General features: G+C 45.5%; 1 long non-coding RNA gene across 1 annotated transcript in view; it reads left to right on the top strand.

Moving 5' to 3' along the window:
• The first annotated feature begins 425 nt into the window (after positions 1 to 425).
• Positions 426 to 9,161, top strand: part of LOC147711691 (uncharacterized) — a 47,429-nt gene continuing 38,693 nt past the window's right edge. Inside the window, exon 1 of the long non-coding RNA XR_015295956.1 lies at positions 426 to 1,098. This is a non-coding gene — a long non-coding RNA (uncharacterized LOC147711691). The remainder of the gene's footprint in view (positions 1,099 to 9,161) is intronic.

The raw sequence follows: 9,161 nt of genomic DNA, 5'->3' as shown, positions 1-9,161 counted from the left end.
TATGCACTTTAGCACTGATCAGCAGTGGTAAAGTGCGCAGAGTCCTATTGCCAACAGCCACGGGTCAGGAAAAATAAGGGAGGAAGAAGCAAAAAGTTTGAGGATGACCCTGCAAGAAGGGCCAGTTCCAACAGCTATGGTCTCCTGAAGTGAATTCGGATTGGTGTGTTTTATGCTGGGCACATAAATTAGGCAACGGCTGAGTTTGCTGTGCTGCTAAGATATCTAGCCTATCATCGCCAAAACATCAAGTACAAGTGTAGTGAATCTTAGCTGAGCCTGTTCCAACCCCTCTTTTTGTCGGTAATCCTTAAAGCATTTCCCATGCCCTCCTGCGTCAGGGCCACCTCTGAACAGAAGCCAAGTTTCTGACAGCCTCTTTACCAGAAGCACGCTATTCCCTAGTTGCACGCACAGGCTCGTTTACTGTACTTTCCAAGCCTCTGTTCAGGTGCATTTTGTCAATAACCCATTGTGTTCTTACAAAGCTGCATTGCGCCAGCACGTCTAACTACGCCACAGCTGACAGCCTCCTCCAGCCTCCCGGTGCAAGGAGGGGGGAGGGCGGCATTGTGTAGTAGTGCGTGCAACATAACCCCACTTTCACCTTACCCAACCGTCGAACAATTTCCCAGGGACAGGTTACAACAAACGTGTAAACTCGGGGGCGTTATCTACTTCCCAGGCGTTACTGTGGTTTTGCACGAGGAAGTAGAAACAGCAGGTTGTCCGCCCTCGCGGTGTTACCGCAGAGTGTACTTTTGAACACGGAAAGCACGATTACAGGCTTAGCTGAAGCAGACGGCGCTCTCCTCTTAAAACCGCTGCTTCTGGAGTTGGTGGATATGTTTGACTGTCTTCTAGAGTACAGAGCTCTCGGCCCGCCACTCGCCGGTGACGAACCAGTGTGGGCCTCACAACGAGGACGATAGCTTCACCGACAACATTCGTGGCATGTGGTACCCGGTCTACACGGCGCCCAGTTCCTCCCGACGTTGTTCTCCTCACTTCGGTTTTAAACAAGACGCACTGAAGTGGTTGTCGTTCCCAGCATTCCCGCGGGAAGCGGCCAAGATGGCTTTTGAACTTCCACACAAGGTGAGAATTTTTGCGCACATGCAAATATGAATGAACTCAATGAAAACTGCAATGCTGATGCTGCAATTTTCATGCATTCTTATACCGGTAACTATCCACCCAGCCAATCGCTGTGCACTTAAAAGACAAGCGCAATGTATTGTACTAGTTAATTGTGAGGTAATGCTTGGTAGTTCCATCTTACAACTAATTACTTTCCGCTTGTCTATGCATTATACAGCCTATGTGTTTTGTGAACCGGGAGTGTGCACAGCTTTTCCCTGCCGCACAATTGAGAGCTTCGTCCATGGTATTCATATGGCATACATGTACACAAAATGACGCAAAATGACTTTACCTACACCTAGTGCATGGTTATCTGGCGAGTCTGGACCCGGCTTTCTGAAAATAGATCAGGGATGGCCTGGGCTTAATTTGTGGCGTAAGAAATCCAAAGTGCTGATAATTTTACTGCAATTGTACTTCTACAGTGCTTCAAACTCTAGATAAGAAGACTTCAAAGCACATTAGCAGCAGGGGAGTGCTTGGTTGAACGAGTGCTGGATTGGTGTGTGGTCAAAACGGGAATCGGGTTGATGTCACTGTACGCAAGCGACAGGCCTCTTTATTCACCATATTCAATTTTGTGTGAATTCAATGTTTTCCTGGGAACTGCACGAATTAATTGTTTGAAACACCCCGTGAAGTGGGCGCTCAATTCACACCAGCGGACCACGTGTCTTTATTACACAGTTTACAGTAAGCCCAACGCGCAGATCAAATCATGGGCACATTCTATTTACTACCTGATGTCATGAACAATGTTGATATTATTAAACGTCCATGATTTTCAGCCCTACCTGTTGCAATCTCCATGGCTGAAATTGATTACCGCCAGCCTGGTTGCCGCGGTGTAATTTCCAGGATACGTAATCAGTTTAATTTTTCGCTTGTTGATTTTCTGCGGTGCTCAACATATGTCGTCTAATTCAGGGCAAAACTTTTATTCACTGGGCCTCAGAATTCAACCATATCTAAAGTAAATGTTTACAACCCAAGGTATCGGTTTTGCAGAGCACACCTGTTTTATTTCCCGGTTACTGGTTTTAGTGCCAAGATGCCTTTGTTTCCCAAGGAGCGCTTAATACCTATATTCTAGTTCCATATTAACAATGCACCAAAATGCTTTTCCCTAACTACATGTAGTTAGGGAAAAGCATTTTGGTGCATTGTTAATATGGAACTACATGTAGTTAGGGAAAAGCATTTTGGTGCATTGTTAATATGGAACTAGAATATAGGTATTAAGCGCTCCTTGGGAAACAAAGGTATCTTGGCACTAAAACCAGTAACCGGGAAATAAAACAGGTGTGCTCTGCAAAACCGATACCTTGGGTTGTAAACATTTACTTTAGATATGAGGGGCCCCGCCCATCATTACACCCAGGTTTCTGTATTCTGATCTCTTTTTGACCTCATCAACAACTCTGTTCCGTGTGCACCACACGTCTGAGTTCTCCCTGCTACAATAAAAATGTTCTTTCAAAATGTATTGTTCTAAACTGCTCTAATCTTTGAAGCCAGGTCTGCATGTGACCTTAGAGTGTGCCCTGACGTAAACATAAACATAAATTACACTGCATGGGGGAGGGGGGGCAGAAGGAGGGGCTCAGTACCCCTCTATGGAGAGAAGAGACGGGAGATAAAGCACCAGACCAGCTACTGAAGTGAGAAAAATGGAAACAGGTCTCCCCTTGGAAATTCACTGAAGGGCTGATTACATGTTTCCCTGAGCACTGCACATTTGGAAGAGGGTAAGTGTGAGAAGTAGGACTGCAGTTTCTATTGTTCAGGTGAGTAAGTTTCTAGGCACTGCCTTTTCTTTTGTGTGTCTGATTACTGCTACAGGAAGGCTGAATGACAACCAGATGCAAAATCTCACACATCATCCTGCCAATGTTTTGGGTGCTCCAGATAACACACAGCCTCAATGCTACCTTCCCTGAGAAGTATTACTTTACACTAATTCACTGAAAGAGACTATGTGCTCCTTCATCCCTCTCTGATCACAGAGGGAAAGGGGAGGCACATCTATAGCACAAACATTTAAATTACATAATTCATGTTTTGAGTTTTTTTTCCATGGTATTTTCTAGGAAAATTAAACCATTCTTATTTTAATTCTATTTACCATTGGGTGATGGTTGCGTATGTATGTGTGCACTGCTTCTCTCATGACCTGCAATGATATTGCAGCCCATGCAAACAATGCTGTTTCGTTCTATAGGTTTGCATGCAGTCTCAAAAGGACTCGAGAATGTTTCTGAAACTCCTGCATGTAAAGTGACTTTAACTTGAGTCTTCCAATTTTCGACTCTCCTTTTTCTTTCAAATTATTTTCTTTTTCCTTCCATTCTCTGCATGCCTACTCTGCCTGTCAATAGCCTTCTCTAAGTCAGATGCGTGTTTACCTTAATCCAATGTATTGAATCTCTCTAAATTACCCACACCCCATTTCAAAGGCCTCAACTTCCCCTTTAAATGTCATACCTCTGCAAACCTACAATGCCCACTATCCTGTAGCACATCTATTAATACTGCCAATCAATGAATGGATTCCCACACTCATACCAAGGATCGTACCTAAATCCTATTCATTTGATCTACAATATAAAAACTGAATTAAATGCATGGCATTGTTTCGGGCTGGACTGTTCCCATGAGGCACAGGGTCCCACTGATTTGCATATAGCCATGTCTGAACTGGGGTGGCAGAGTGGGCTAAAGAACGGTGATGGATTAAACCCAGATCTTTTGACTGGGTGTGAGTGTTTGATTGATTCAGATGCTCTGTCCATTACCACCCTCTTTTGTACCGCTTTTGGCCACCATAAGTGTGGCAGGGTATGCTCAGACGTGAGTCCCTTGCTCACTTTGCCACTGGATTCAAGCAAGCCGGGCTGAAGACGGCTGGAATGCCAGAAACCAGTCCTCGGAAGCTTGTTTCCAGTCCAGGGAAGGCATGGCTTGGCAGTTCAAGTTCAAGTTCAAGTTCTGGCATTTGTAAAGTGCACTACTCACCCAGAGGGTCTCAAGGCGCTGAGGGAAGGGGTTCATTATTTGTCGAAAAGCCAGGTTTTGAGTTCTTTTCTGAAGGAGATGTGGTTCTGAGTAAGGCGGAGGTGGGTGGGGAGTGAATTCCAGGTCTTGGCAGCCAGGAAGGAGAAGGATGTGCCACCCATGGTGGATTTCCAGATGCGCGGGACTGCGGCGAGGGCATGATTGGACGATCTTAGTTGGCGGGTGGGTTTGTAGAAGGACAGTCGAGTGTTGAGGCATTCGGATCCTAGATTGTAGAGGGCTTTGTGTGAGTGGGTGAGAAGGCGGAAAGTAATTCTTTTGTTAACGGGAAGCCAGTGAAGGTCTTTTAGGTGTCCGGTGATGTGACCTTGGCGTGGGATGTCTAATATGAGTCTCGCTGACGGGTTTTGGATGCGCTGGTGTTTTTTCTGTAATTTTGCTGTGGTTCCGGCGTAAAGTGTGTTACCATAATCTAGTCGGCTCGTGACCAGTGCGTGGGTGACAGTCTTTCTTGTCTCGAGGGGGATCCAGCGGAAGATCTTTTTGAGAATGCGAAGTACGTTGAAGCAGGAGGACGAGACGGCGTTGACTTGTCTGGACATCGAGAGAGAGGAGTCTAGGACGAAGCCAAGGTTACGTGCATGGTCTGTGGGTGTGGGTGCTGCGCCCAGCGCGGGAGGCCACCAGGAGTCGTCCCAAGCTGAGGGGGAAGATCCTAGGATGAGTACCTCCGTTTTGTCTGAGTTGAGTTTTAGGCGGCTATGTTTCATCCATTCGGCTACTTCTTTCATGCCTTCGTGAAGATTGGTTTTGGCGGTGTTGGGGTCTTTAGTGAGGGAGAGGATTAACTGGGTGTCGTCGGCGTAAGAGATGATGTTGAGGTTGTGTTGACGCGCGATGGAGGCGAGAGGACTCATGTAGACGTTGAAGAGAGTGGGACTGAGTGAGGATCCTTGAGGTACGCTGCAGATGACTTCGGTGGCCTCTGAATAGAATGGGGGAAGTCGGACTCTTGGAGTTCTCCCGCCGAGGAATGAGATGATCCAGTCCAAGGTTTTTCCTTGTATGCCGATGTTGCTGAGGCGATGTATAAGGGTGCTATGGCAGACTGTGTCGAAAGCGGCGGATAGATCGAGTAGGATGAGGGCCGCTGTTTCTCCGTTGTCCAGGAGTGCTCGGATGTCATCGGTCGCTGCAATAAGGGCGGTTTCGGTGCTGTGTTTGGCTCGAAATCCAGATTGAGATGGATCAAGGGAGTTGTTGGATTCAAGGAAGGTGGCGAGCTGGCTGTTGACGGCTTTCTCGATGACTTTGGCCGGGAATGGGAGGAGGGATATGGGTCCATTACCACCCCCTTTTGTACCGATTGTTTCTTTAAGAGCACAAGACTAATCCCAGTAACCAACAATAACAAAAAAAAAACAACCACTAACCCCGGGTTCCGGAGCAGTGTGCTACTCCAGCATAAAGTACTACTATACCTCCTCAGGGGTAGTAAGTGCTACATAAATGCACATACAGTACAATATATAGCCCTCCTGACTCATACTGATACTAATTCCATAACATTCAGCAGTTGGGCAGTCACTTGTAGTTCATGCAGACTGAATAATAATTTCCTTATACTGCTTGACACTCACAATCATGTCAGACAAAACTGCTATGGGGTCATGTCCATCACCCAGTACTGTGCCAGTCCACAGCAATAATACACCCAATTACTTATTGAACAAGCGTGGAATGACTGAAGAGATCTAAGACATGCCGCTGGCCAAAAGAAAACTTAAATCTAGTCCACCACTGTGGTTCCCAACTAACTACACACCATGACCGCGTTTACCATCTCACAATGTCAATTAGATATGGGTAACAAAGTCCACCTGTGCAGATCCCTGGTTCATTTCTCACTCCAACCTATGCCTGCTCATGGTCATAAGCTTTAAACTTTAAACAAGACTTCTCAGAATGGACAGTCCAGTGCAGTAACCAGCTCAGTGGACTACAAAAACAGGAAATGCTACAAGGGACCTGCAGATCTGCTCAGAATTGCCAGCTTACTGAAAAACAAATACTGAAAGCCTGTCTCTCCTCTCATCTTCATCCATAACACTGCTAAACAGTGCTTCCCATAACACGATCACTGCACCTTGGTTGTCATTGAAACACTTCCCACGTAAGATCAAAACAACAACAGACTGATTCCAACTACACACCCTACATGGTGTAGTATGCTGTAGTGTGCTACCCATGCAGGCAAGCACTTTAGAACCTCACATAGGGGCAGTAAGCACTATATACATGTTGCAATATACTACAATACAATACAATATATGAATGTTTTAGATATGTGAGATACAGTCACTATTGCATATTCATGAGCTTACAACTGTACTCAGTATGAGAAATAGGGTATCATAATACGGAGCCAGATCAGCCTATCTGCTGTATTTCCAGCTTCTCACAATTTAAGAATGAATTTTGCGGGGGAAACCTGTTAATGCATCACCATGATCTAATCCAGAGTTTGCAGCTGTTCATGTGACAATGGCTCGTTCCCGGGCCTTTTGCACGTTATTGGTATTGTTATTATTATTATTACTGTTACAATAATACTTATGAAAATTGAGAAGAACATAGTAGCTTCAGTTTCACCAGGAGGAAGACGCAGTTCCTAAATGCTGCAGGGATTTGCAGTATGCTATAAACCTGGAGGGTCTTGATGTACCACGATGTGTCTGATACAATGAGACATATTCAGTGCCTTTAGGGACATTTAATGCTCTGTAGGATATTTCCATGTAGGCTAGAGTATATGACAGACAAGGAAGGTAGCTTGGGGTATGTCGGATAGACAGTGTGATGAGCATGGGGCACATGCATACACAGTGTAAGAAGATTGGGGCATATGAATAAACATCTTGAGAAGCTTGGGGCAGATGGGTAGTGTGAGAAGCTTGGGGTGGACAGGCAGTGTCAGGTGCTTAGGGCATATGGATAGACAGCTTGAAAAGATTGCGGCACATAGAAGGACAGAACGTGTGAGAAGCTTTGGGCCCATCGATAGGCAATGTGAGAATCTTGGAGCAAAATGATAAACAGTGTGAGAAGCTTGGGATACAAGGATAGGCAGCAGAGGCAGCGCGAGAAGCTCCTGGCACGTGGATTGGCATTGTGAGAAGCTTGAGGCACATGGATGATGAGGATGAGAAGTTTGTGACACATGGATATACAGAAGCACGAGAAGCTTGGGGCATAGATAAACAGCACAAGATGTTAGAAAAGATGGATACGTACAACGTATGAGAAGCTGGGGCATACAGATACACAGGGTGGGATTGGTGGGGCACATGGATTGACAGACAGCATGAAAAGCTTGGGGTACACAATTAGACAGAAAGCATGAGAAGTTTGGGAATATGGATGTAAATGTAAATTGATACTTGTATAGCGCACTACTCACCAGCAAGGGTCTCAAGGCGCTTGTACGAATACCGCTGTGGAACCCATCCTGGCTTTCCCTGTGAGGCGTCCACTGCTGGGTACCCCCAAGGTGGAGGTCAGGCATCTTTAGCATTGTGGGGGCCGTTGTGGAGATTAAGCAAGCTATTGCCCAGAGTTGCAGAGTGGGACACCATGATTGGAATAGGCACTGAGGCGAGAATTATCAGGTAAGTGGAATTTTTGAGCCCAAGACCCGCCAAGGCAGGGAATTGAACCCTGGTCCCCGGCTAGACCTCTGCATCAGGGTCTGCCGCTCTAACCATTGAGCCACACTTCTCCACTGCACTAGATAGAGAGCATGGGATGTTTAGGGCACATATACAGACACTGTTGAGAGATTTGAGGATATATATATGCAAGGTGTGACTCTTCGGTACTTAAACACAAGTCATGCTCTTGTGGCACATGTCTAGAGAGTGTGAGGAATTTTTGACACTTGGATAGCATGGTGCGGAGTTTAGGGCACAAGGACACAGGGCCAGGAACGTCAGGACAGTTTGCCACATGGAAAACAGTGCAAGATGTCTGGAGCATTTTCATAAAAAATCTAAGGAGATCGGGCACCTGACTAGACTTAGTGAGGCGCTTGGGAGAAATGGACACGCAGTGTCAGGAACTTGGGGTACATGTATAGACTAGGTAAGGAACATTGGGTAATTGAAGAGACAGCAAGTGGAGATTGTACCATGTGCACACACTGTGAGGCGATTGAGGCACAAGGATAGGCAGAGTGAGTAGCTTAGGGAACATATACAAACAGTATGAGGAGATAAGAGCACTATGTGGAGCTTGCACACATACACAGCATTAGGAGCCTATAACACGTGCAGAAAGAGCAAGGACTTTGGGGTATATTTACAAAGAAAGTGAGGAGATTGGGGAACATGGATAGACAGCATGGAGTGCTTGGGGCACATAAATGGACAGTGTGCCGAGATTTGGACACATGTATAGACAATGCGTCTAGCTTGAGCACATGAATACATAGCAGGGCGAGCGTGTGACACATGTGCAGATAGAGTGAGGAGCTTGGGCATATGCATAGACATTGTAAGGACTTTGAAGTCTATGGAAGACAGCGTGAGGAGATTAGAAAACAGACGCAGACAGTGTAAGAAGCTTGCAATGGCACTCTAATGGAAAGAACTTGCACTGCCATCAAAGACCAAGAGCCCTAATTTCCAATATATCACCTTCCAAGGAAGATAAATCCCAAGAGCCAACAGTTATTTGCGACTTTGTGCGCACACTTACCTATACATTTAATGCTGTAAATCAACATACATATTGGATTTTAGCACTGAAGCTCGAGTATTTAATTCTAACAAGCATTGGAAATGCAATAGGTCTCGCATGAAAAAAGTTGTAGCTATTGGTCTTGTAAATGAAAAATATTTTATTTATGTGTTGGTTTTTAAAATAGCTAAATTGATAGCTTTGTCATTTACAATGCCAATAGTTATAACTTTCGCGAATGTGACACCTGTAGCATTTGTAATGCA

This window comes from Lissotriton vulgaris, chromosome 5, assembly GCF_964263255.1.
Source record: "Lissotriton vulgaris chromosome 5, aLisVul1.2, whole genome shotgun sequence".
Lineage (NCBI taxonomy): Eukaryota > Metazoa > Chordata > Amphibia > Caudata > Salamandridae > Lissotriton > Lissotriton vulgaris.
The sequence above is the reverse complement of the archived record's forward strand: the minus strand, read 5'-3'. Positions and strand labels throughout refer to the sequence as shown.